We start from the raw sequence: 27,103 nt of genomic DNA on the forward strand, positions 1-27,103 counted from the left end.
CAGGACCTGCCCTGAGCACAGCTGGGCACTGCTGATGGCACTGAGGGCTGGCCCTGCCCTCCCAGCAAACTCACAGCTCCCTCTGCCCTCTCCTGCGCTCCAAGGCCACACCAAACTGCCCCTCAGCCTTCACAAGAGCCATGGCTGGAGGAGGGGACAAGGCTGAAAGGAGCTTGGGAGGAGGCCCATGGCAGGAGGACCAGCCCCTCACGTGTCTCCTTTCATGCTCAATGTCAAAAGCCCAAAATAGCCCCACTCTCCTAAGACTCCTGTGCGGGGTCGTGCCTGTTTGTGGGGATGATCTGCTTCCACTAATAGCTCCTGAAGACATTCCTGGGCGGGTAGGCTGCCTTCTATGTGGCAGTGCAACGTGCTGCCCTGGAGGAGCTGGACACGTGTGCTGTGTCCCAAGGCAGCAGCTGCTATTCTTACCCCAGAGAGACTCACTGCAGCACAGCTCCATTGCCAGCTGAAAGGTTAAGCATCAGAATGGGGCCCGAGCGTGCTCTCCCTGCTCAGAGCCTGAATCCAGAGTGTTCCCCTTTGGAGCCCATGCAATGGCCCTGTGCCTGCCCAGTGCCATGGCCATTCCCTGCTGGGATGTGCTGTCCCACAGGCAACACAGCAGCTGCCCAGGTACTTCCAGCACTCAGTCAGGGCTCCTTGGGGTGCGTGGGGCTCTCTCACTTTAACCAGCAAATGGAGAAGACAGGCTGGGGTGCAGCTCTGAAAGTGCAGCATTTGACAGCTGCCATCCTGGAGTCCCTGACTGGGTGAGGATGAAGGCAGAGGCAGGCTTGTTCTGAGGTCCAGCAGCGCTGCAGGGGCCATCCACGTCCCTTTGCTCAGGCTGTGCTTTCCCAGCCCTCATTTAGGGAAGGCTGCAGGGCTGTACGCCAGAGGTCCCTCATGAGCCCCAGGGGCGTCAGAGCTGCAGGAGAAGCCCTGACTGGGCTGGTGGCTCTGACGTGATGGTTATGGAGACTCAGCCCACCCTGCACCTTAACTCCCTTGGCCCTCTGGAGAGCTCAGGAAAGCCGTGTCCCAACCAGGTACAGTCACTATGGGGCATCAGGCAAAGGACACTGAGCCCAGGACATCAGTGAGGTGGTGGCTGTGCCTTCCCCCTCAGGCCTTGGCTGTTGCTCTGACAGCACAGGTGGTATCAGCTTTCTCCTCAGCTTGGGCCTTGACACCTGACACAAAGTTCCTTTAGGACCCTTGGCAGGAAGCCGACAGCATTATTCCTGGTGAGGGGAGCTGGGGGTGCCGGTCCCACGGCCCCATCAGGCTCCTGTCAGTCACAGGGAGCTCCCGGGGCAGCAGCTGACCAGGCCCTCTGCTCCAGGCCCCAGTGCCAGGGGATGGCAGCCTGGAGCCGTCGAGGGACCCTGCTCCGGGCCCTGCTCCTCTGCTGACCAGCAAGGTGATCTCACTTCTGTGCGTTGGCCTTGGTCAGTAGAGGATCACAGTAACATGACCTCTGCTCAGGGAACACTTTATGAGTTCAAAAAGTGCTTTGAGAAATTAGTCAGTTAAAATTCCTCAATGAGCTGTTGAGTACTTAGACACTGCATTCTGCTCAGGGATTCCATAAATACAAATTATTGGAGGTAGGAGAGCTCTGTAGAAGTGCCATTCTATGCTGATGATCCTTCCTGAGCATCACTTTCAAAGACAGGAAATTTGGCTACACGAACCTTTGATCTTGCAAGGACATCTTATTTTGGGTTATGATAGAGTTTCCTGCAGGGGTTAATACCATGCTCTTTCATTATTTCCTTTTCTTTCCTCTTCCTTCCTGCTCTCATAGTTACTTGCTGCTTCAATTACCTCTTCCTGTCTGCCAGGTTGCCCACCCCACTCACCTGCTCTGTAATAAGAGCTCCTCAGCTGCTTGGCAGGGGATAGAAAGGGCATCCCCAGCGTCACCTCCTTGGAAGGGATCTACTGCCCAGACCTCTTCCATTGATCCGTCTGTGGAGACAGGAGGAGTGTGAATTGCGGCACATGAGTGGCATGCTCTTGAAACTACCCATCCTCTAATCCCAGATTATGGATTTACTTGCCTCTCATGTTCAGTTATTCAGTTTATTTCCCTCTCATGTTCAGCTTAAACTCAGTCCAAGACTTCCACGAATACCACTCTGTGGGAACCTACTTGGAAACAAATTTATAATTAAAGTTCCCCCTAGGACAGGTGCATTCACTTTATTTGACATGTAGGGGAGGTAAATCACATTAAGATCTACAGAAATTAATTTCTGATTGGAGCAGAAGGGACAGAAAGGCCACCACAGCCCCTCCATGTCCAGCCTGTGATATTCAGTTTATCTTCACAAGTTCTCACAATTAGACACAGAAATTTCAAAAAATTCTTCACATTTGCCATGGTAAAGAATGGGTGGCCTATTCTTTACCTGCAGTTTTTAAGTCTTACCAGTTATGGTGCTCAGTAGTTCTTTCTCAGAAATAATTTATTGCTTCTAGCAATTGCTTCAGCCTATTCCTTCAGCCACATTTATTAGAAATAATAAATTGGTTCAATGGCAAATTTCCTAACCAGATGTCACATCAAAATTACAGACTGAGCATGTTCTGCTCATAACACTGAGCATGTTTCCACATTGAAAGCATGAACCTTGATGGAGCAACACTGAATTGAAAACCAACCTTTTAATATGGAAAATGTGCTCTTACCCTCTCCAGGGCTCAGTGTCCAGTCATATCTGAGCAGAAGTACAGGGGTGAGCAGTGCTGCTGCAAAACAGTGCTCTGACGTTTCTGCTTGCCTTCTACTAACATTCCTGGAAGCTCTCATTTTACACAGAGGGCAGCAGAAAAGCTGCTGCAGCAGGGGCTGAGCATTCCTTGTCAGGCTGTCCATGACAGGCTGCAGAGAAAACTGACCTCCCTTAGGCAAGCCCTACCCTAATGATAGCAGGGCTGACAGCAGCACTTGCAAGCCCAAAACTCTGCAAGGATTTAAGATTTTTAAGATCCTCTTTTTTTTTTTTTTTTTTTTTTTTTTTTTTTTTTTGGCAGCGGGGGGAAATAATGAGCAAGAAATTCAGATGCCTTCCTACACCATTGTTCTTTCTAGAAGATTTGTAAGTATAGTTCTAAACAACATGACTTTTGCATCTGCCACTGTTACTATCTCGCTCTCTGCTGTTTTGAGGAGATGGTGATGTGTTTTTTACCTCAAAAGAGGTATATGTTAATGCCCTGATTCTAGAATTCAAATGTTGCCACTTATTTTGCAGGCATAGTATTCCACTATGTATGAATTACAGAGTCTGTCAAGAAAAACCATTAGACCAGAAATTGATATTCTAGCAGCTAGGTCTCACATTGCCATAAATGTTTTTTAAGGTAGAATCAAGGCACTGAACAAAATACTTTTTTTCTCTCTCTTCCTAGAATATAAGGACACTGATACCAAATACTCATTTCCCAATAGAAGTGAATTTAGGAAATCTATACTGAAATTATATCTTTTTTTTTTTGAAAGATTCCTGCAAATCCTAGCTGATAACTAAGGGGAGGACTTGGCAATGAGTGCCATTCAGTATTCTCGACATAATGCCAAACAGTTCAGCAGACACAGGGAAAATAAAAGAGATGAAGGTGGTGTGTCAGTTATCCTAAAGGAACTTCAGAAATAAAAGCAAGAAAAGAAATCAGAACAATTGCTCCTCCTGCTGCCCTGTACTCTCCAAAATGTGATGGTGTCATGAAGTCTCCATTTGAGTCGGAAAAGACCTCTAAAATCATTATGTTTCACCATTACCCCAGCACCGCCAAGTCTACCACTAAACCATCTTTTAAATCTCTCCAGGGATGGGGAGTCCACTCCTGCCCTGGGCAGCCTGTTCCAGGGCTTGACAACCCTTTCAGAGAAGAAGGAGGTGGACTTCCCTAAACATGATATCACTTCACTTCCTGGAGGAGGACTCAGCAAAGCCAGCCACCTGCCCTTGCCACTGCACCCTAAGCTCTGCCCAGTTGTAAAGAGAATTCTTTATCAGAAGGGAAACACCACGGTGATTATATTTCACTCTGCAACAGAATTGTTTAAGTTACAAGAGAAAATTAAAAATCATCCCAAAGAAAATGAAATGGAGAGTGTTTTAATAGTTTCGCTAATGGGGGGAATGAAATTAAGTTTTACAAGGAGGAAGAACATGGCGAAGAGCCCTGGTGTCTTACCCAGATAGTAGCTTGTTGTGTGAGAAATTTGGAGCCCTTGGAGGGGGAGAATGGGTCACTGTCCCCATTCCAAAATATGCTAAAATTTCCAGGAAGTGTGGAATGCAGTGGGATTCCAACCAATGCAAGAGAAACAGCCAGTGCCCTGTTGGGTTTCTACTGTTACGTACTGTAAAATTTAAGGATTGAGACCAAGAAAACAAACTGTTGGTGCTGCCCTCAAAAAGTGAATTGAGGGAAGGGTGCTGAATTCATTTGTCCAGTAAAGCCATCAGCCTTGCTGCACTGTAGTTCTCTTGGTTTCCTCATAAACTCTCTTAATGCCATATTAATTATATTAGTCACCTGGCAGTCCTGTGATATACTAATGGATTCTTAAGCAGGAGCTTTCACCATGTTTGGAAGCTTCACAAGTTTATCTATGATATCCCCGTGATTTTTGGACATCTGTATTTGAGGACTGAGAAGGAAAGGAATCTGCCATGAGTCTACTAACCTGATGATAAGGGTCTGAAATCAACTTCATTATGGGAAGAACACTTAAGCTGAGAAAGAAGAGGAATAGCTGGAAATGTAGGAATTTTCCAAGGAAGAAGGGGAACGTGATCAGAATTATGGAGGTAATGTAGGGCAGTGTGCATCACAGGAGCAGAGTCATGGGACAGTATGGACTGTGTAGGCAGAATACACAGGGGAAATGAGAAGGGTTTATGCTTTATGTAAAAGTTCTACTTGCTCGTGCAGTAGTCCACTGTGGGGCTGCAGACATTCTGTCAGAGATAGGAGGAAAATGAGGGATGTTGTGATAGGGTCTGTTATCAGACAGACACAAAGAGGAACAGAAAGAGACAAAGCAGTGAAGGGATTCTACAACTAGTAGAAACTCAAGTCTCCTCTGCCTTAGGGAGGTTTTCAGCCATGTGGACATCTGCTGTGAGGGCAACAGCACCAGGCAAGCTCTGCCAGAAATTCTTAGGCAGTGCTGATGTCAATATCCCAATGTAAATACTGGACAGGCAACACAGAGTATTGGAAGCAGGGATGAACTTGTGATTAATACGATCCCAGATGGCACCTCAGGCTGCAGCAAATACATGACTGCATGAAGGATCCAGCAGAAATCTGGGGAGATAAACAACAGAATTAGCACTCTAGACTTTGTAAGATTGGAATCCATTGCATTCCAGGAACTGCTAGTTAGCACACACTTTGCAAGAGCTGTGGAAGAGATGAGACTGCTCAGGAGAGATGTGCTTTATAAACACAATCATATTGACTTCTGGGGGCTATTTTAACCCTTCATAGGATTACACGTATTGTCACAGATCAATTCTCAAACAGCTTTATTTTCAGCTATGTCCACAGCTGTATTCGAACCAGGTAAGTCAACACTGCTTTTCTTTCACACCCTAATTAGTGATTTCTACAAGCACTCACTGGCAGTGAGTACTAGAACCCAAAATAACATCTGCCCATACTGTATGGAGCATTTGTAGTCTCCTATGGGTGTTACATGAGTTGCTTGAGCAGTGTGGTAGCCCCTTCTTTATTTGCAGTTGGTATTTCTGTCCTGAAAGGACAGCTGCTGAGAAACGAGGAGATACTTGGTGAAGAGCCTGAAGCAAGAAACTTGAGGAACCTGAATTCCCTGAACAGCATGAGCATGGAGAAATTTTAAAACAGGACTTCAGTGCTGGACATGGCAAGAGCTAGAAGGAATTCAGCTTCCCAGTTTTCATCTCTCCTGAGTGCAGTCTGTTCAGTATGAGTCTGCTGTTCAACCAAAAAAGGCAAACAACGCTATGGTCACCATACGTTCCTCAGAACTGAATTACTCATACTGGCTGCAACCAGTGTCTCCCTCTGAGTCGGGTGCCCTCTCAAAACTCATGAACTCTCAAGTTTGTGAAAAATGGAAGACTGATTTTCAAAAAATTCACCAAAAGCTGATTCACCAGAGCAGTATCCTCCACTCCCTGAGGCTCAGCTCTTGCCCACTGAAAAATTCCAAGTTTTGAGTGAAAATTTCACCCAACTCAGAGGGAACTTTTAACAGGTGTAACCCTTGAACATTTATACACACACCTTTGTGTCTGTGTGTGTGCATGTTTGAGTTCATTTAAGCACTCTACGGCAAGTATAGTGTTAATGTTGCTATCTGGGATCTATAATTAAGTCACTGTTGCAATTATAGTAAATCCATTTGAATCACTTTTTGTGTGTCAAATTAGCCAATGATTAAGTCCTGCTAAAATCCTTTGCAAACAAACTGTTGACCAGGTCTGGTATTACAATTAGATCCAACTGCACCTAGACTGTCAGGAGTTTAGAAATCAAGGGGCCCTCTGTGAACCTCGTAACTCAACAGGATGATTTTTCTTATGCTTTTTACCTTACCCTTTGCATCCCCAGTTGTTGTGCAAATCATTCTAAAAGAATTCTTAGTAGATTTTTCTTGATCTTTGTAGCAAGTAATACAGCAAACCTTGCCATCAAACTTTGTTGTGTTTTTGCAAATTTATATTAAACCCTCTTTCACTAATGCCTTTGATGGTGATACTTTAAGCAACCTTAACTCATTTGCAACATTTGATTCCTCAACAGTCAGCTCAGGAATCTATTCAAGAGCTCCATATCAAAGTAGAGTCTCTCATTACTTGGGATCAGGCTCCCAACTCACTTTATTTCAAATAATTTCAGCTATTGAGAATGTCATATACAGAAAACTCAGCTGTAATAGAATTTTACTTCCTGCTCTTTAGAAAATACTACTGAAAAGTGGCTCCTAACATTATTTGCTAGTTTTCAACATATTTTCCCTGTTCCTCCCAATGCATATGTTCCTAAAGCATCATAGGCGTTGTCATCACCATTACATGACTGAAAAGCTGTGGTATAAACATACCAAGGAAACTACCATGGGTCAAGGAGCAAATCACTGAGAAAGGCAGCAATAGAACCATGCAAGTTCTCTAAGTGCCTTGAGTAGTCTAGATTCTCTCCTTAACACTCTTGACAAATTATTTATAGATGTATTCACGTAGCCAGTAAGATATAAAAATGTTCTAATTATATCATTCAAATCAAGTGACAATTATGCCCTTAGTTTGACAGACAATGCTTGGCCAAAAAAGGTTTGCCAGAAATGTTTTGACCGAAGAAAGGGGGACCATCTGCATCATCTTCAGATGAGACACTATAAAATCTGCCAGAGACAAGTCTAGCCTGTCTCCACAGAAGGCTTCCAGGTAAGTGCATGCATTTCATGAACTTGAGGAAAGAGAAAAATGTCCTTGCAATATCCTGTTTCATTTCTTCTGTCTCTTACAACCATTTCCATGAGGAGTGCCCATGTGAACAAAAATTTTCAGTGTAATTTCGATGCATGCCTGTGTTTTCAATCTACGGTATTTTATGGAATTGTGTTCAGCAATAAGAAACAACTGCCATTCCTATTTTACAGGGCTGGCCATATTCCAGGATACAAGCTGTTACGCAAAGGTAATACAGTGAATAATCCATTCCTAATCTATTTTCTAGGACGGGACTTTTAAAGAGCTGCACAAATTCTCTTTATAAATCCTTTTATATTCCAGCTGAATTTACTTAGGCTAGATAGTTGGGAATAGGGAGGATTTAAAAAATGAAGTAATTTTAATTTTTTAATAGAAAAGGTAATCCTTTCAGCAAGAAAGAACACTCTTGAAGACTCATTGCTCATAATTAAGGACCTGAACAGAGACTGATTTTTCTATGACAAGATTCTTTTATGTGAAAAACTCAAATCTTGTCAGAATTCAGGGTGATTTACAAACTGCACTCAATATTCAGATGGTCTGTTTACTGATACAAGATCTACATGATGTAGAAGTATAAGTCTTACTCTTGGGTTCAGACGAGGTTACTTTTAACTTCAAATCAAAGTGGATTTAATTGGTTTCTTCCTAAGAGTTTATTTTGAAGAATAACTAGGAATTTATTTGCTAAAGAGCAAGGACCAAGGAGCCTTCTCATTGGTATTAATTGTATTATTCTTCTTGATGACCAATAACATTTTGTTCTTCACAAGAAACCTCTGCTGACGAGCTTTCATTAGAGGACAGACATGGCCTCTGGAGATGCTGAGATGGCTGTTTTTGGGGAGGCGGCTCCTTACCTCCGAAAATCGGAAAAGGAGAGAATTGCAGCTCAGAACAAACCTTTTGATGCCAAGTCATCGGTCTTTGTGGCTCATCCCAAAGAATCCTTTGTGAAAGGGACAATCCAGAGCAGGGAATCGGGCAAAGTCACTGTCAAGACTGAAGGAGGAGAGGTGAGTCAAAAGCAAGGCTCAAGAACAACATTTCATCCCCATTTTGAGCTTTTAGGTGACACATGTGGATCTTTCTGCTTTCTTGGCAGACCCTGACCGTGAAGGAAGACCAAGTCTTCTCCATGAACCCTCCCAAGTATGACAAAATCGAGGACATGGCCATGATGACCCACCTCCACGAACCCGCCGTGCTGTACAACCTCAAAGAGCGTTACGCAGCCTGGATGATCTACGTAAGTGGCAGCAGCAGCTTCCTCTGGGCAGCCTCAGGAGCTGCTGGGCCAGGCTCAGGGGAAGCCAACGTGCTGTGTCCCTTCCTTGCAGACCTACTCGGGTCTCTTCTGCGTCACTGTCAACCCCTACAAGTGGCTGCCGGTGTACAACCCCGAGGTGGTGTTGGCCTACCGAGGCAAGAAGCGCCAGGAGGCCCCTCCACACATCTTCTCCATCTCTGACAACGCCTATCAGTCCATGCTGACTGGTGAGTGCTTGATTTCCTTTGAGTTGCTCTTGAAATTATCTATCTGTAGAGGGAAATGCAGGGTATTCTCTGGAAATATCATGCCACACTTAAAAAAAAAATTGTGTGTGTGAAATTCCTAGATTAATGGACTTAACTCTAATGGTCTGTGAGGGCTGAGTGTCAGTGTTCTCATTAGAATAACTAAAGACCTGGACATAGCCTAGAGAGTGTAAATTCGCTGGAAAGAAATCACCTATTTTGTGGTGTAGACCTTATGCCTATAATGGAATTTACATATATGGATGGACTTATGTATCTTAATCATTAAATTAGTCTCAGACAGAGAGTACAGGGTACAGTTAAATGATACATACCCTATAAATGATGTGCATAATATCAATTTAAATTTTCAAGCATCAGTGCTGACAAATAAAAGAGAAAGCTCTACCTTAAAGAGGTATGTAAGCCTCACTTGAGGCATTTAATTTGCAAATGGATTTCAGTATGTAGATGATGGCCATGTGATCTAAATTAAATACAGCCTTTAATGATCTCTGTAACTCGTGCACTGGTCTGTAGCTGCATCTATAAATCAATTGCACTGTATAGTGAAAAGTAAGCTTCATAAAACAATATCAGGGAAAAAAATAAAGCTTTTAGCATTTAAATTGAGTGACTTCAATAACTTTCTTTCTGCTTTTCCCTCTTCCTTACACCTCTTATTTTCTCTTCCTTATATATGCATTGAAATAAAAGGTGTGCAGAATTTTAGAACTTTTCCTCCTGTTCTTTTCTTAGACTCTGGGAAATGCATTCAGAATAGAAAAATTAAAAATTAATCATGTTGATGTATAATCTAAAGAATGCATAATTTCTGTATATATGAGAATTTAAAAAATAGAGGTGAAAAAGGATGAAAAATCTTGGTCAGATGTTTCTGTAATGAATGATGCCTCCAAATTTTGATAAGATTATTCTAGAGACTTTTAGCTTCAGAAGAATTTACATGTAAAACAATTACAACCTCAATATTTTCATAACCTGTACTTGCCTATTAAAAGAGAAATAAGTAGCTTGATGGAAAGACAATGTCAGGAAAGGCATAAGACTACTGAAGTTTCTCTGCAGTAATACCTTTATAGAACCAGTTGCTAAGAGCTGCAGTACTACTGACCAGCATCAAAAGTACCCACTAGAATTTCCTTGGCACTTTTTTCTGTTTTCTGTTCCTGGATCCTCTGGAAGCTCCAGCTCTCATTTTTCTCCTAGTTCTTGAATTTCTTATTTGTCTTTTCTTATCTCTGTTTCTTACCTCTGTCTCTTCACAGATCGGGAGAACCAGTCCATCCTGATCACGTACGTAGACCCCCTGCGCAGGTCCCTGCGGGGCTGCCCGGTGCCAGGGCACCTCCTGCCTGACCAGGCACCCTCTGCTTCTCTCTTGCCTTTGGCAGCGGAGAATCCGGAGCCGGGAAGACTGTGAACACAAAGCGTGTCATCCAGTACTTTGCAACAATTGCAGCCAGTGGGGACAAGAAGAAGGAGGAACATGCATCAGGCAAAATGCAGGTAAATTAGTAGACACATCTTGGGATCAATGCTTTCCTTTGTTCCTGACATGATGTTTGGAAAGGATAACTAGCAATAATTATCACCCTGCAGGGAACGCTTGAGGATCAAATCATCAGCGCCAACCCACTGCTGGAGGCCTTTGGAAATGCCAAGACCGTGAGGAACGACAACTCCTCACGCTTTGTGAGTTGTTACTTGGGTCAACTGTCAACACCAATTTGAATATTCTTGCTGTCCAGATGGTAAAATAAATCTCAACTGACTTTCTTGCTGCTTTCAGGGTAAATTCATCAGAATCCACTTTGGTGCCACAGGCAAACTGGCTTCTGCTGACATTGAAACTTGTAAGACACCCTTCTGGCCTGATCCCCCTTCCCTCCAGCCTTCCCCACTTCTTGTGCTTGACTGTGTCCCACCTTCCTTGCCAGATCTGCTGGAGAAGTCCAGAGTCACTTTCCAGCTGAAGGCGGAAAGGAGCTACCACATCTTTTATCAGATCATGTCCAACAAGAAGCCGGAGCTAATCGGTAGGAAAGATCCCTAACCTTTTTTTAAGGAAGATCACTGAGCAATAGTTCATTGTGTTATCTAGAAACTAAAATAAGCTTGTTTTTCTCCTTCTGTTGCTTTCAGACATGCTACTCATTACTACCAACCCTTATGATTTCCACTTTGTGAGTCAAGGTGAGATCACAGTTCCCAGCATTGATGACCAGGAGGAGCTGATGGCTACAGATGTGAGTAACTTTACCAAATGACCATCTGGTGGACTTGAGCCCTGGTATATGTACATTGTGTTTCTGTTGCCAGAGTGCCATTGACATCCTGGGTTTCAGTGCTGATGAGAAAACAGCCATCTACAAGCTGACAGGGGCTGTCATGCACTATGGGAACTTGAAGTTCAAGCAGAAGCAGCGTGAGGAGCAGGCAGAGCCTGATGGCACTGAAGGTATCAGCAGAGTCAGCAAGCTTTCCAAAGGAGGCAGTCTTTATTACATAAGGACTTATGCAGATTTCAGGCGTTAAATGTGTAAACTAAGAATAACAGTAATTACTGCATGACTAGATGCCAGTTGAGGCATTTATCTCATTTCATGATATCTGTACCTTTTCCGCTGTGACTACTATATAAGAGATCCAGTGTACACTGACAGGAAGCCAGGAGACTTGCATGTCAATTGCTGTAACATTGCTAATCATACTTAAGTTGAAATACACCTTGCAACCTCTGCTGTAGTATGGAGCAGTGAAATGGTACAGCCCTAACAAGACAGAAGGCCGTGCTCCTCTTCACACTCACCTACTGGAGAGAACTCTGACATGAGATGAGTACTTCATTAGTCTCTGCACAGCTGGAAGGACAGTCCATACCTCCATCTTTCTGAGTGATAAATCCTCCTGCTATATGACTAAAAAGTTTGAAGTTCCATACTGACACCTGAAAGAGGAGAAAGACAATGAGCTCTCTTGAAGAATGTTTGCAGAAACGGAAGCTCAGAAAGAGTTATGGACTCTGAGTCCTGAACACAAAAAGAGAAATTAGCTTTTTAGCTTTGACAGATACTGTTGTGAAACCTTGTGGAGAGCACTATAGGGACAGTCAAGCACTGACTTTTAGGAATTTTTGAATATCTACTCTTCTATCTTTTCTGGTGATAGTTGCTGACAAGGCTGCCTACCTGATGGGTCTGAACTCAGCAGACCTGCTCAAGGCCCTCTGCTACCCCCGAGTCAAGGTGGGGAATGAATACGTGACCAAAGGCCAAACTGTGCAGCAGGTAGAAAAAATATAGTAATGTGAAGCATGCTGTGATTGTCTCCATTGATTCTCCTCTGCTGTGTATAGTAATCTATAAAACTTTCTCTATGCTTTAGGTGAACAATTCAGTGGGTGCCCTGGCAAAGGCTGTCTATGAGAAGATGTTCCTGTGGATGGTTGTTCGCATCAACCAGCAGCTGGACACGAAGCAGCCCAGGCAGTACTTCATTGGTGTCCTGGACATTGCTGGCTTCGAGATCTTTGATGTAAGGAGCACAGTTTTTCTAGCATTTTTGTAGAAATATAATTGAGAATTTTGAAATATATTTCATAGAAGTCACTATCTCCCTAAACATAATCATATGGCTTTTGGAATAATGTTTTTAATCCTGAAAAAAGCCAATAGAATAGAAAAATAATTTTCTAATTGTTCTAAATTAGAAACCTCTCTTTTCTAAATACAAAGTCTGTCCTAGAGAGATAGCAAAGGAAAACAACACAGGGAGAGGACTTGTACTTAAAATATAAAACATGGTGAATTAGTATTGTACAAGAAAACACCTTGGTATTATTGCTGATCCTTGAAAGCATTGTATGTCTTTTTATGTCTGGCAGTACAACAGCTTTGAGCAGCTGTGCATCAACTTCACCAATGAGAAACTGCAACAGTTCTTCAACCACCACATGTTCGTGCTGGAGCAGGAGGAGTACAAGAAGGAGGGGATTGAATGGACATTCATTGACTTTGGGATGGACCTGGCTGCCTGCATTGAGCTCATTGAGAAGGTACCCTTCCTGTTCAAGTTTAATATAAATTGGATGTCCGATGCTTGCCAAGAGAAACAACTAAGAAGTATATGAGAACATTTTGGCCTCTTCAAATATATGCTTTATGAAAGTGGCAACAGGGTATAAGAGTTTTTGGAGATCATTACTCAGATATCAGGACTTTTGGTGAGAGAATTCATTGCCAAATTGCAAAATCAAGTGAAAAAGGTGGTCATGTTCTCTAAGTACTTATCAGTAAACAGGTTTTATAGAGAGAACAGTATTTTACATTGTCATATCTATAATAATTTCATCAGCAAAGGCATTTCCATAATTTTGAATGAAACAGCAACACTGAAAAAAGTAGAGCCTTAGTTGAATTTATTTGACTTAAAGTCCCTATGGGAACAGCTTCCTTTTCTGTCTTCAGCAACTTTCCAACCAAGCAATGTCTCCTTTCTAATCTGTTTCTCCCTCTTGTCTGTCATAATCTCTCCCAGCCCATGGGCATCTTCTCCATCCTGGAAGAGGAGTGCATGTTCCCCAAGGCAACTGACACCTCTTTCAAGAACAAGCTCTATGACCAGCACCTGGGCAAGTCCAACAACTTCCAGAAGCCCAAGCCTGCCAAAGGCAAGGCTGAGGCCCACTTCTCCCTGGTGCACTATGCTGGCACAGTGGACTACAACATCTCTGGCTGGCTGGAGAAGAACAAGGACCCTCTGAATGAAACTGTCATTGGGCTGTACCAGAAATCATCTGTGAAGACCCTGGCTTTACTCTTTGCCAACTATGGTGGAGCAGATGCTGGTCAGTTTTGTGGAAACTGTATTTTTAATGTGGGGCAATTGTAACAGAATTAAAGGCATAAACACTAGATATTCAAAGTTGTCTCATGTTAATTAAAAAAATTTTTGTTTTCCTTTATTCCATTTGCAGAGACTGGTGGTGGCAAGAAGGGAGGCAAGAAGAAGGGTTCTTCCTTCCAGACTGTCTCAGCTCTTTTCCGGGTATAGTACTGTATCTGTTATCTCTGAAATTTGAAGAAAGGGGGTGAGCTAATATTAAATTTGAAATCATGGAAATCTAATTTGCGGTGGTTTTCTTTCTAATTTTTTTTATAAGCAGATACCATTCAGATCATCATATTTTTATTTCTTATGTCAGTCTAGAATGGCAATATTATATTCCTGCATTTCTGTGGGGGAATTGAAAATAATTTCCACGGAGATATATATCTCATTGTAATAAAGCCCTATTTTTTAAAACTAAAGTAGATTGATTTCTGAAGGCAGAATGTGAAAAATCTAAGTAATTTATTTTTTTGTGAATGTGTGAAATTATATGTGAGTTTTCACTGAACCACTAGCACCACTGTAGTATTTAAGTCTGTTGCTCAGTATCTTCAAATAGAATAATTTTGTTGGTTTCTGTGGCTTTATCTAAATGCTGCAAAACCCAGCTTGAGAATTTGTAAAATCATTACCTGGGCTTGGTGCATCAAACACTCAATACAAGGAAACTCACACTGGTAACTGGTTCCTCTAGGAGAATCTCAACAAGCTGATGACCAATCTGCGCAGCACTCACCCCCATTTTGTGCGCTGTATCATCCCCAATGAGACTAAAACACCTGGTAAGAACCCCAAGCAGAAAGATCCTTGTTCTGATACATCCATTCCCCTCTGCACTGCAATCTGGGCCATTCATTTGTGCTCTGCATTGCCAGGTGCCATGGAGCACGAGCTGGTGCTGCACCAGCTGCGCTGTAACGGCGTGCTGGAAGGGATCAGGATTTGCAGGAAAGGGTTCCCCAGCAGAGTCCTCTATGCTGACTTCAAACAGAGGTGAGAGCTCTGTGCTTGTCAGCATCATTAAACGCAATATTGGTTCATTCACGGGTCCATTTTGGTTGTGCTCTCTTTTCAAAAACAGTTGATGGGGTTTAGTGGCTACTGTGTGTTGGTTGGAAAACAATAGCCTTATCTTCCTCTGATTCCACAGATACAAGGTGCTTAATGCCAGTGCCATCCCTGAGGGACAGTTCATCGATAGCAAGAAGGCTTCTGAGAAGCTCCTTGGGTCAATCGATGTGGACCACACCCAGTACAAATTTGGACACACCAAGGTACAAACCCCCCATTCACTGCCTGCCTGGGCTTTGCTCCCTCTACCTGACAGTGATGTGCTGCAACATTGCCTCTCTCAAGGTGTTCTTCAAAGCTGGGCTGCTGGGACTCCTGGAGGAGATGAGGGATGAGAAGCTGGCACAGCTCATCACCCGTACCCAGGCCAGGTGCAGGGGCTTCCTGATGAGGGTGGAGTACCAGAGAATGGTGGAGCGGAGGTACACCTTCCTCTTCTTCAGTTACAGTCATGTTGCTCATGGGAAAGTGTTGACACTCGTCAGACTGAGAATATTCATTGTACGTTTTAATTATGCCGCAGGGAGTCCATCTTCTGCATCCAGTACAACATTCGTGCATTCATGAATGTCAAACACTGGCCATGGATGAAGCTGTTCTTCAAGATCAAGCCCTTGCTGAAGAGTGCAGAGTCTGAGAAGGAGATGGCCAACATGAAACAGGAGTTTGAGAAAACCAAGGAAGAGCTTGCAAAGTCTGAGGCAAAGCGGAAGGAGCTTGAGGAGAAAATGGTGAAACTGGTGCAGGAGAAAAATGACCTGCAGCTCCAAGTACAGGCTGTGAGTGTATCACCTTTAGTTTATCAATCAGAAACTAAGTCTATACATTCAGACTGTTCTTTACAAACAGAAGATCAGACTATAGAAGACCAAAAATCATGAATTTGGTAAATTATCCATCATATATATGTGAAGGTGAGGAAACAAATTCTGGCAGTGATGTGGTAGGCACTCTGACAGCCAGTGCAAAGATACAGAGAGTTTCAACTGGGAGTCTGTGCTCTTGTCTTCAGAGGAAGGAGCCAAATGTAGATCCTCGACACTAGGTAGAACAATGAATTAATTTTGTGGTAAAATGCAAACCACACTTGAAAGTGGTATTTCCAAATGCAGGTGTGGGAAAAGCCATCCTCTCTTTGCTTGCTAATTAGCAGTTACGATCCTTCTGTTGCTGGAGTTGAAGGTCAGGTTCAGTTGCTACTCAGTGATAAAACAGAGCAGAGAAAGTTAAAAACATCAGAATCTAAAAAATTCTGTCTCTCCATCAGGAAGCAGATAGCTTGGCTGATGCTGAGGAAAGGTGTGACCAGCTCATCAAAACCAAAATCCAGCTGGAAGCTAAAATTAAGGAGGTGACTGAAAGGGCTGAGGATGAAGAGGAAATTAATGCTGAGTTGACAGCCAAGAAGAGGAAGCTGGAGGATGAATGTTCAGAGCTGAAGAAAGATATTGATGATCTTGAGCTAACACTGGCCAAGGTGGAGAAGGAAAAACATGCCACCGAAAACAAGGTATGAGGTAGAACCTGTCACTCACACTCTGGAAAGACTTGTCTTGTTAGAAAGTTTTAAGCACCATTTTCTGTCTGTGCTTGCCCCTTTCTTCTCAAAGGTGAAAAACCTGACTGAGGAGATGGCAGCATTGGATGAGACCATTGTGAAGCTGACAAAAGAGAAGAAAGCCCTCCAAGAGGCCCATCAGCAGACCCTGGATGACCTGCAGGCAGAGGAGGACAAAGTCAATACTCTGACCAAAGCCAAGACCAAGCTGGAACAGCAAGTGGATGATGTAAGCACACAGACATAGAGCAGGAACAGGACAGGTATGGAGTCCAGCCTGGCTGGCAGGGCCCTGATGGTCTTGGTGTGTTTAGCTGGAAGGGTCCCTGGAGCAAGAGAAGAAACTGCGCGTGGACCTGGAAAGAGCTAAGAGGAAACTGGAAGGAGACCTGAAGCTGGCCCAGGACAGCATCATGGATTTGGAGAATGATAAGCAGCAGCTGGATGAGAAACTGAAGAAGTAAGTGTGGCTCTGGGACTCCTGAGTGCTGGGCTGCAGCTCTTGTCTTTTTTCTTTGAGCTCTAACATGGTTCACTTGGCCCAAAGGAAAGACTTTGAAATCAGCCAGATCCAGAGCAACATTGAGGATGAGCAAGCCCTGGGCGTGCAATTTCAGAAGAAGATCAAGGAGCTGCAGGCAAGTCCCTGTTCCTTCTCCTGCCTTGCTCAGGCTCAGCTCAGGCAGGAGGAGGGCACAGGTGTGAAGGGTGCCCGGTGTTCTGCAGGCCCGTATTGAGGAGCTGGAGGAGGAAATTGAGGCAGAGCGAACCTCTCGCGCTAAAGCAGAGAAGCATCGCACTGACCTGTCGAGGGAGCTGGAGGAGATCAGCGAGCGCCTGGAAGAAGCAGGAGGGGCCACAGCAGCTCAGGTGGAGATGAACAAGAAGCGTGAGGCAGAATTCCAGAAGATGCGCCGTGACCTGGAAGAGGCCACGCTGCAGCACGAAGCCACGGCTGCTGCCCTGCGCAAGAAGCACGCGGACAGCACAGCTGAGCTGGGCGAGCAGATCGACAACCTGCAACGTGTGAAGCAGAAGCTGGAGAAGGAGAAGAGTGAGCTGAAAATGGAGATTGATGACTTGGCTAGCAACATGGAGTCTGTCTCCAAAGCCAAGGTACAGATTTTCTGTCATGTTACTCTCCTATTATACATGCCCTAATACATGATTTTGATTCTGATTGCATTCTATTATCACATCCAGTTGCATTGCTTTTCACCTTGAGGACAGAATGCTAGAACTTAGTGGTAGCCCTCTTTTTTTATGTGACTTTGACGCATAGGCAAATCTGGAGAAGATGTGCCGCACACTGGAAGATCAGCTGAGTGAGATTAAGAGCAAGGAAGAAGAGCATCAGCGCATGATCAATGACCTCAATGCTCAAAGAGCTCGCCTGCAGACAGAGTCAGGTAGTAGACGCTATACCCTTCTGGAATGGAACAACCTGTAACGAATGATAATGGGAAAAAAGATTGATGCTTTACTCAAATAGATCTATTCTCTGTAAGCTGGTATACTGTGCTTAAAAGAAATATTGACTTAATATTCATTTTAAATGACAATCTGTCTGTAAAATTTCTTAGGTGAATATTCACGCCAGGTGGAAGAAAAAGATGGTTTGATATCTCAGTTATCCAGAAGCAAACAGGCATTCACTCAACAGATTGAGGAACTAAAGAGACATTTAGAGGAAGAAATAAAGGTAAAGTTACTTCCTGCAGGGAGTTGGTTCTGGATAGGGAATCTGTTTTCTTTACAGATATCCCCTACTCTCACATAAAATCAGAATGTTAGCTGTATCATTTTAATTTTTGATCTATCAAGCAAGGTGAGAAATTTTACCTCCTCCCTCTATGGTGTGAAAAGCTGAGGAAGACAACTCCCACAATGTGGATACTGAGACAGGGAAAAATAATTTTAGGTCTTTAATCAATTTATGATGACATAGAAAAAATGATTGAGATATATCTAAAAAGAAACTGCACATCTTAGACTACTTTTTCAAAGTGGCAGCTGAAATTTTAAAACATAGTTAAAAGGATTCAATAATTTGCAGCTGTATAGCTGTCATTTAGAATTTACCAATCATCTCTCCTGAGAAGGCATTCTAGATTCTTGAAACATGGAATGAATATGCCATTTTTTCTCGGTCTGACTTTAAATGTCATAATCAAAAAATTTTCAACAACTTCCATCAAGTTTTACTATCTAACGGGAAATTAATTGTCCCAACCTAATTGTCCCCCAAGGCCAAGAATGCCCTGGCCCATGCCCTGCAGTCTGCTCGCCACGACTGTGACTTGCTCCGGGAACAATATGAGGAGGAGCAGGAGGCCAAGGGGGAGCTGCAGCGAGCCCTGTCCAAGGCCAACAGCGAAGTGGCCCAGTGGAGAACCAAATATGAGACGGACGCGATTCAGCGCACGGAGGAGCTCGAGGAGGCCAAGTACGTGGTGATAGAAAAAGCCAGAAAAGTAACACTGAAAATTCAAAGGTGACATTGCAAGGGAAACATCACAGTATTATGAGGAATAAGTCATGGATATGATTTGGGGAAGAGCAAAAGAAAGTGAGAAGCTTTATCCTGTAATATATTTAGTGCTATAGTAAAGGCAAAGCCTAAGGACAGCATAAACGTAGCCCTTAACACTATGTGACTGCAAACTGATTAGGCACACTACAGTAAAAAACACACATTTATACCCAGTAATAATGTGAGCTGACCTTATGTCTCCCAGGAAGAAGTTGGCCCAACGCCTGCAGGATGCAGAGGAACAGGTTGAGGCTGTCAATGCCAAATGTGCCTCCCTGGAAAAGACAAAGCAGAGGCTGCAGAATGAAGTGGAGGATCTGATGATTGACGTGGAGAAATCCAATGCTGCCTGCGCTGCTCTGGATAAGAAGCAGAAGAACTTTGACAAGGTCTTTTGGCCTCCAGCACCAGCACTCCTGGCCAGAGCATGGCCCCGGGGTGGCCACAGCCCTACTCACACCCCGTTTCTCTTCAGATCCTGGCAGAATGGAAGCAGAAGTATGAGGAGACACAGGCTGAGCTGGAGGCCTCGCAGAAGGAGTCGCGCTCTCTCAGCACGGAGCTGTTCAAGATGAAGAATGCCTATGAGGAGTCCTTGGACCACCTGGAAACAATGAAGCGGGAGAACAAGAACTTGCAGCGTAAGTCCCTCTGCTCCTCACTGGCCTTTCTCACTATCAGCCACCACCACCATGGTTCATGGCTCTGTGCCTGCAGGTCTGCAGAGATGCCTGTCACCTTGGTGGGACAGGGCCCTTCCCATTCTGCTCGGTGCCTGACCATGCCATTGATCTTTGTTCCCACAGAGGAGATTTCCGACCTCACGGAGCAGATTGCGGAGGGAGGAAAGGCCATTCATGAGCTGGAGAAAGTCAAGAAGCAGGTTGAGCTGGAGAAATCAGAAATCCAGGCAGCTCTGGAGGAAGCTGAGGTACACAACCATATTCACTGGTGTCTGCAGTAAATACTAAATAGTAAATGGTGTCTGAGGAAATAGGGCTAAGAAGGCCTGGGTTCTCCTCTCTTTTGGCTGGGGAGTGCAGACAGCTGAGATCTCTGGAAATTTTCCGTCATTCCCTAAAGGGAAGCAGTAGGTTTATTGATGTTGTCAATGTTTGTGTCCACTTGTCCAGGCCTCCCTGGAACATGAGGAGGGGAAGATCCTGCGCCTGCAGCTTGAGCTCAACCAAGTGAAGGCTGAGATTGACAGGAAGATTGCAGAGAAAGATGAGGAGATTGACCAGATGAAGAGGAACCACCTCCGAGTCGTGGAGTCCTTGCAGAGCAGCTTGGATGCTGAGATCAGGAGCAGGAATGAAGCCCTGAGGCTGAAGAAGAAGATGGAGGGAGATCTGAATGAAATGGAGATCCAGCTGAGCCATACCAACCGTGTGGCTGCCGAGGCACAGAAGAACCTGAGGAACACCCAGGCCGTGCTGAAGGTCCGTGCAGCAAAGCGACAGAAAAGAGAAAAATTAGATCCCTGTCATTTTTGCCACTCAAGTGACTGACACCTACTAATTTCTTTTCTTTTCTTTGCAGGACACCCAGATCCATCTGGATGATGCTCTCAGGTCAAAGGATGACCTGAAGGAGCAGGTGGCCATGGTGGAGCGCAGAGCAAACCTGCTGCAGGCTGAAATTGAGGAGCTCCGGGCAGCCCTGGAGCAGACAGAGCGGTCGAGGAAAGTGGCTGAGCAGGAGCTTCTGGATGCTGCTGAGCGTGTGCAGCTCCTCCACACCCAGGTCAGGGCAGGGAGCAAAGAGCTCTGTTGACACTGACCAAACACAGAGGGCTGGAATTTACCAGAGAACCAGCAGCACTAGAAAGGCCTCTCTGCTGCTGTCCCCAAGGAAAGGCGTGTTTTGCATTCATTCCCCATGCCCACGCCTGACATTTTGTAAACAACCATTGTAACAATAATTCCAGAGTAAGAATTGGAGGCTGGAAGGGAAAAGTCTTTGTTCAGGCAGAAGGTTTCTTATGGCAGGTTTTAGAATTCAATTCTTGCCATGTCCTTCCCAATGCACAGAACACCAGCCTGATCAACACCAAGAAGAAGCTGGAAACGGACATTGCCCAGATCCAGGGTGAAATGGAGGATACCATCCAGGAAGCCCGCAATGCTGAGGAGAAGGCCAAGAAGGCCATCACCGATGTGAGTTGGGCGCTCCTGGCATTGCTGAGGATGAATGTACTCTCCCCAAAACATCTCCAGCCCCAAAATGGCTTTGACCTTTTGCTCTGATCAGGCGGCCATGATGGCAGAAGAGCTGAAGAAGGAGCAGGACACCAGTGCCCACCTGGAGAGGATGAAGAAGAACCTGGACCAGACGGTGAAGGACCTGCAGCACCGTCTGGATGAGGCTGAGCAGCTGGCACTGAAGGGAGGGAAGAAGCAGATCCAGAAGCTGGAGGCCAGGGTGTGTAGAGCTGGGGCTGGGCCTGAGTGAGCGTGTCCTCGGAGAGAAATTGCCAGGGAAGCTGCAGGGATGGGCTTGTCCTTGCAGGTGCGGGAGCTGGAAGGGGAGGTTGATGCTGAGCAGAAGCGCAGCGCTGAAGCCGTGAAGGGCGTGCGCAAGTACGAGCGGAGGGTGAAGGAACTCACCTACCAGGTAAGGCAGGAGCCCTCCTGCCCTCACAGGCCTTTCCCACTGTGAGTCACATTCTGCACACACCATCCCCAAGGGGAATTGTTAACCTCACGTGGTGCAGAACCACGAATTGACTCTCTGTTCTGTTTGTCAAACACTCTAGTCTGAGGAAGACAGGAAGAATGTTCTCAGGCTGCAGGATCTGGTGGACAAGCTGCAAATGAAAGTGAAATCCTACAAGAGACAATCTGAGGAGGCTGTAAGTATCTCTCTGAGTGCTTTGTAAGAACCCCTTTTCCAGAAGGTAGTTTGGCCATTGAGGATACAGATATAAGAAAGTTTGAAGACGCCAGTCGTCAGTAATGGAGTTCTTCAAATTCTTTGAAAGAATCATAGATCAGTCTTGCCAATGAAAACTACTTAAGGAGGCTTGCCCTTAAGAAAACTACTGAGGAGGGCAAATGCAACTAGCATTTTTTGAATTAGAAACACACAGCAACCTGTAAGGAGTCTTATAACTGATATCAGTTATACAATGTATTTAGAAATTTTGAAAAAAGTTATTTTTAGAATTTTGATAGCAGATAGAGAAGATGTTGGAATTCCCCTCCCAAACCACTTTGTGTTATGCTTTTATAATTGTACAAGGAACCTTTGCCTGTGTCCAGGCATGCAGCAGTCAGATATGCCCTGAGGGAAGTCCTACAGCCCCTGAATTTAAGATTGCCTGAGCATGTTTTCTCCATTGTGGAAACAGTCCAGCACAGAATAGGGCTTCTGGTTCAGTTAAGGCAATTCATGAGAGGAGCCCTCTTGTAATCATTATCTCTCATAAATTTCTAACCCCATTTAAGGACCTGCAGAAGTAATTTAATATATGATTCTGCGCTAAAAAAATCACATTTCCAGCTGCCCATTTTGCTTCCTTCCCACATTCCAAAGCAGAATTATATTTAAATCCCATTATGTTCCTTCTGCAATGGATCTTCCTCAAAGGCAAGGATGAGGAGCTATGTGTGAGGAAGACATTTTAACAGTGGAAGAAACGGGATGGAGATTTTCCCCAAGGGAAAAGTTTCAGCTCAACAAAGCCAAGGTGCAAGAGGAACGAAGCCCCTGCCCTGGGCTCCTTACCACTGATTCCCTTTCCCCACACAGGAGGAGCTGTCCAATGTCAACCTGTCCAAGTTCCGCAAGATCCAGCACGAGCTGGAGGAAGCCGAGGAGCGGGCTGACATTGCAGAGTCACAGGTCAACAAGCTCCGAGCCAAGAGCCGGGAGTTCCACAGGAGGATAGAAGAGGAAGAGTGAGAATGTCACAAGGCACCAAAGTGACCTGAGGGCTGCACAGAATGTGAACCTCTCGGTCACTTTCCTTCTGCCATGAGCCTTTGTACCCACCTCAGTGTCTAGTGAATAAAGACTGTAGTAGATTCCTCTGCATACACACTATGGCCAGTGGTTTTGTTCTTCTTTGGGTTTTGTTTTCCTCCAGAAATTGCATTGCAGAAGAAGTTTCCTTACTTTTCCTCTCTGAGACAAGGGAGAAGCTGGTGCCAGTGCTGGATTGAGGATCTGCAAACTTAGAGGCTGGCCATTGCTGTGGAGACTCCTGAAAATCCAGCCTATGCTCTCTCCTGTCTCCAGCAGCTCTTTGTCCAGCTCCTGCCTTCACATCCTCCTAATGCTTCGCCTATTGTCCTTTCAGCACAGCTTCTTTCCCATGGGAGAGCCAAGAGAGGGTGATCCTTTTGCTTTTTCTTTTTCCTGCTCTTGTTTGTGATGCTGGCCCTCAAAACCCTAAACATCAATCCCTGAGAAAGTCATCAGAAGCTGAAGTGCACTGCACTGTGAAGGACTGACAGTTCCTTGACAGAGATGATTTCAGTCACAAAGAGCACGGTTACAAGACATCAATAGTGTCCCTACATTGTGCCATCTCCCTCACCCTAGATTTCCTCAGCTGCTGCCAGTTTCTCTTGAGTTGGCAAGCAGCTAAGCCTGCCAGGGGCCACGTGCTGGAGTGACTGTCAGGACTGTCCCTTAGTGCCCAGCTCTTGCACACCACATGGCTCCAACACACCTCTTCACCACATTGACAGAACATTCAGCTTTGGAGGATTTTCCCAGACACCTCAAAGACCATGCGGCTCTGTGTATACACTGAGTCAAGCAGGTTAGTGGCAGCTGAGGGCTATGAAGTTAATTTGGAAATCCTTTCAGCAATATCAGCTCCTGAAATTGCCCCCACCATTGTAGCTACGTCCCTTTCTGAAGCTGTCACAGCCAGTTACCCCATCCCCATTTTGCAGAAGTCCTTGATGCAGACCAGTGAAGAATGAATGAGCCCCACTATCACATAAGACACATGGAGAGTTTCTTTGATGACTTGTCCAAATGCACTGTCCCAAAGGACACCAATGGGGAATGACTGGCATGTCACTAAAGAAGCAACTCTCTCATTGTGGGTGTGACTGTGTCCACTCTGACCTACTATAGCCTTCTTTAGATTTTTTTGTAAAATCAGCTCCTTCTTCCTCCAGCTTTCTGCCTGTTTCTCTTGCATGCACCCTCAGGTAGCTCCCTCACTCTCATGGGTGTGGTTGAGAATAAAGCGGGAGGCCCCATGCCCTGACAGCTGCACACCCTCAGGCAGGACCTGCCCTGAGCACAGCTGGGCACTGCTGATGGCACTGAGGGCTGGCCCTGCCCTCCCAGCAAACTCACAGCTCCCTCTGCCCTCTCCTGCGCTCCAAGGCCACACCAAACTGCCCCTCAGCCTTCACAAGAGCCATGGCTGGAGGAGGGGACAAGGCTGAAAGGAGCTTGGGAGGAGGCCCATGGCAGGAGGACCAGCCCCTCACGTGTCTCCTTTCATGCTCAATGTCAAAAGCCCAAAATAGCCCCACTCTCCTAAGACTCCTGTGCGGGGTCGTGCCTGTTTGTGGGGATGATCTGCTTCCACTAATAGCTCCTGAAGACATTCCTGGGCGGGTAGGCTGCCTTCTATGTGGCAGTGCAACGTGCTGCCCTGGAGGAGCTGGACACGTGTGCTGTGTCCCAAGGCAGCAGCTGCTATTCTTACCCCAGAGAGACTCACTGCAGCACAGCTCCATTGCCAGCTGAAAGGTTAAGCATCAGAATGGGGCCCGAGCGTGCTCTCCCTGCTCAGAGCCTGAATCCAGAGTGTTCCCCTTTGGAGCCCATGCAATGGCCCTGTGCCTGCCCAGTGCCATGGCCATTCCCTGCTGGGATGTGCTGTCCCACAGGCAACACAGCAGCTGCCCAGGTACTTCCAGCACTCAGTCAGGGCTCCTTGGGGTGCGTGGGGCTCTCTCATTTTAACCAGCAAATGGAGAAGACAGGCTGGGGTGCAGCTCTGAAAGTGCAGCATTTGACAGCTGCCATCCTGGAGTCCCTGACTGGGTGAGGATGAAGGCAGAGGCAGGCTTGTTCTGAGGTCCAGCAGCGCTGCAGGGGCCATCCACGTCCCTTTGCTCAGGCTGTGCTTTCCCAGCCCTCATTTAGGGAAGGCTGCAGGGCTGTACGCCAGAGGTCCCTCATGAGCCCCAGGGGAGTCAGAGCTGCAGGAGAAGCCCTGACTGGGCTGGTGGCTCTGACGTGATGGTTATGGAGACTCAGCCCACCCTGCACCTTGCCTCCCCTGGCCCTCTGGAGAGCTCAGGAAAGCCGTGTCCCAACCAGGTACAGTCACTATGGGGCATCAGGCAAAGGACACTGAGCCCAGGACATCAGTGGGGTGGTGGCTGTGCCTTCCCCCTCAGGCCTTGGCTGTTGCTCTGACAGCACAGGTGGTATCAGCTTTCTCCTCAGCTTGGGCCTTGACACCTGACACAAAGTTCCTTTAGGACCCTTGGCAGGAAGCCGACAGCATTATTCCTGGTGAGGGGAGCTGGGGGTGCCGGTCCCACGGCCCCATCAGGCTCCTGTCAGTCACAGGGAGCTCCCGGGGCAGCAGCTGACCAGGCCCTCTGCTCCAGGCCCCAGTGCCAGGGGATGGCAGCCTGGAGCCATCGAGGGACCCTGCTCCGGGCCCTGCTCCTCTGCAGACCAGCAGGGAGGTCTTATTGAAACCTGGGTGGTTCAAACCTGCTGAAACCACCTGGCCCATCTCATTGAAACCTGGGGCCTTCAAACCTGCTGAAACCACCTGGCCCATTTCATTGAAACCTGGGTGCTTCAAACCTGCTGAAACTGCCTGGCCCATCTCATTGAAACCTGGGTGGTTCAAACCTGCTGAAACTGCCTGGCCTATCTGTTAGGAGCAAATCATAGCAGAGGGGTTAAAATCCAGCCAGGTGTGTCAGCCAGTTTCATGTGTTCCCCACTGGGACACAACAAAGACCAGGTGGGATGGGCCAAAGAACAGCTGGAAATGTTTGGGTCATCCATGCTGGAAGAAAAGACCTTGAGCTGGCAGAAGCAGGCACTGCTCAGGGCACAGGGCCTCATCTGCACTGGGCCCTGTGCCCAGAAAGGGAACCACAGAGGTGCTTGGCAGTGCGTGGCTAACAAAAGGACAAGACACAGTGTCAGTGGCCCTGCCACCTCCACTGCACACCCTGTGGAGCAGCCCAAGGAGAGGACTGCAACAGTTCTCTTGGCAGCTGTGGTCTGGATGGACCGTCATAGTTCAGGCACCAGGAGAGGCCTGGGGCTCTGAACATCCTCACTCCTCCCAGGATGAGGTCCAGCTGCCACACATAAGGACTTCCTGGACTCTTCGGCCAGCAGGAGTGACAGAAAAACCTCTTGGCAGCCTAAAGTTCAGACAAGCCATTCCCATGGTCTACCTCTATGGAACCCCAAAATGTGCAAATAATCAAGATATTCTTCCCTGTAAAGCAGATTTGAACATGGCACTGTGAACCCAAGTAAAGCCTACCGGACCTTCACTTTCAATAAAAAAGAACAGCAGAGCTACATTGGAAAGAAGAAATCCTCCTCATAATCTTATTTGTCTTCCTTTCCTGCCCTTAGGTTTCCTTTTGCCAAGGGGACATATTGTCCTGGGACATGTCAGCAGGACCAGCTTCTCAGGAGGCAGGGCTGCTGTGAGAGGTAGGGTCAGTTTCTAGCACACACTGCTAACCCATGCCATCTCTCCCTCAGTTGGTAGAGCAGCATGATAGGAGATTATCAGTTGGGCAGAAAAGCAAGTGCTGAGGACCTGGCACCTAGACTGAAATGGGTTTTCAGGGCAAAGGATGCAAGTCACAAGAGGTGAACGCCAGTCTGAGGTGAGAGCACATTCAATGGGCACCTAGATCATACCTGTCATGCAAATCAAACTGTGGGGCGACAGGGATTTGCTTCAATAGCATTTTCCTATTTGACACCAAGTATTCATGAGGACATGCTCAAAGACTCCCCGTGCAATCACTG

The 27,103-nt window shown here is 45.9% G+C and overlaps 2 long non-coding RNA genes and 1 pseudogene across 4 annotated transcripts in view; 1 reads left to right on the plus strand and 2 right to left on the minus strand.

The window, feature by feature from the left end:
- The window catches only part of LOC137485080 (uncharacterized), a 52,576-nt gene that overhangs the window by 21,255 nt on the left and 4,218 nt on the right, over window positions 1-27,103 (minus strand). The window contains exons 3-5 of the long non-coding RNA XR_011005174.1: window positions 10,300-10,492; window positions 8,412-9,048; window positions 1,869-1,977 (exon numbers count right to left, since the gene is read on the minus strand). This is a non-coding gene — a long non-coding RNA (uncharacterized lncRNA). The remainder of the gene's footprint in view (window positions 1-1,868; window positions 1,978-8,411; window positions 9,049-10,299; window positions 10,493-27,103) is intronic.
- Window positions 920-23,140, plus strand: LOC137485073 (myosin heavy chain, skeletal muscle, adult-like; annotated as a pseudogene). The gene is made up of 41 exons (XR_011005171.1): window positions 920-1,052; window positions 7,319-7,460; window positions 7,676-7,713; window positions 8,282-8,524; window positions 8,614-8,757; window positions 8,849-9,005; window positions 10,316-10,343; window positions 10,442-10,556; window positions 10,650-10,742; window positions 10,840-10,903; window positions 10,988-11,086; window positions 11,193-11,296; window positions 11,370-11,508; window positions 12,219-12,337; window positions 12,435-12,584; window positions 12,934-13,104; window positions 13,587-13,905; window positions 14,026-14,096; window positions 14,635-14,722; window positions 14,816-14,933; window positions 15,091-15,214; window positions 15,297-15,433; window positions 15,535-15,790; window positions 16,279-16,521; window positions 16,622-16,798; window positions 16,884-17,029; window positions 17,117-17,207; window positions 17,296-17,685; window positions 17,852-17,978; window positions 18,153-18,271; window positions 18,819-19,015; window positions 19,308-19,491; window positions 19,578-19,743; window positions 19,909-20,033; window positions 20,236-20,544; window positions 20,645-20,848; window positions 21,136-21,261; window positions 21,356-21,526; window positions 21,614-21,718; window positions 21,861-21,956; window positions 22,856-23,140. The product of XR_011005171.1 is annotated as a myosin heavy chain, skeletal muscle, adult-like (transcript).
- LOC137485081 (uncharacterized) lies at window positions 13,975-26,422 on the minus strand. 2 transcript variants are annotated; one of them, XR_011005176.1, is made up of 2 exons: window positions 23,099-26,422; window positions 13,975-14,119 (listed from the first exon to the last, which is right to left on the minus strand). It is a non-coding gene; the product is annotated as an uncharacterized lncRNA (long non-coding RNA). The 2 variants fall into 2 exon arrangements; XR_011005177.1 differs by lacking the exon at window positions 23,099-26,422 and adding an exon at window positions 15,261-15,454.

This window comes from Anomalospiza imberbis, chromosome 19 (assembly GCF_031753505.1).
Source record: "Anomalospiza imberbis isolate Cuckoo-Finch-1a 21T00152 chromosome 19, ASM3175350v1, whole genome shotgun sequence".
NCBI classification, from domain to species: Eukaryota; Metazoa; Chordata; class Aves; order Passeriformes; family Viduidae; genus Anomalospiza; species Anomalospiza imberbis.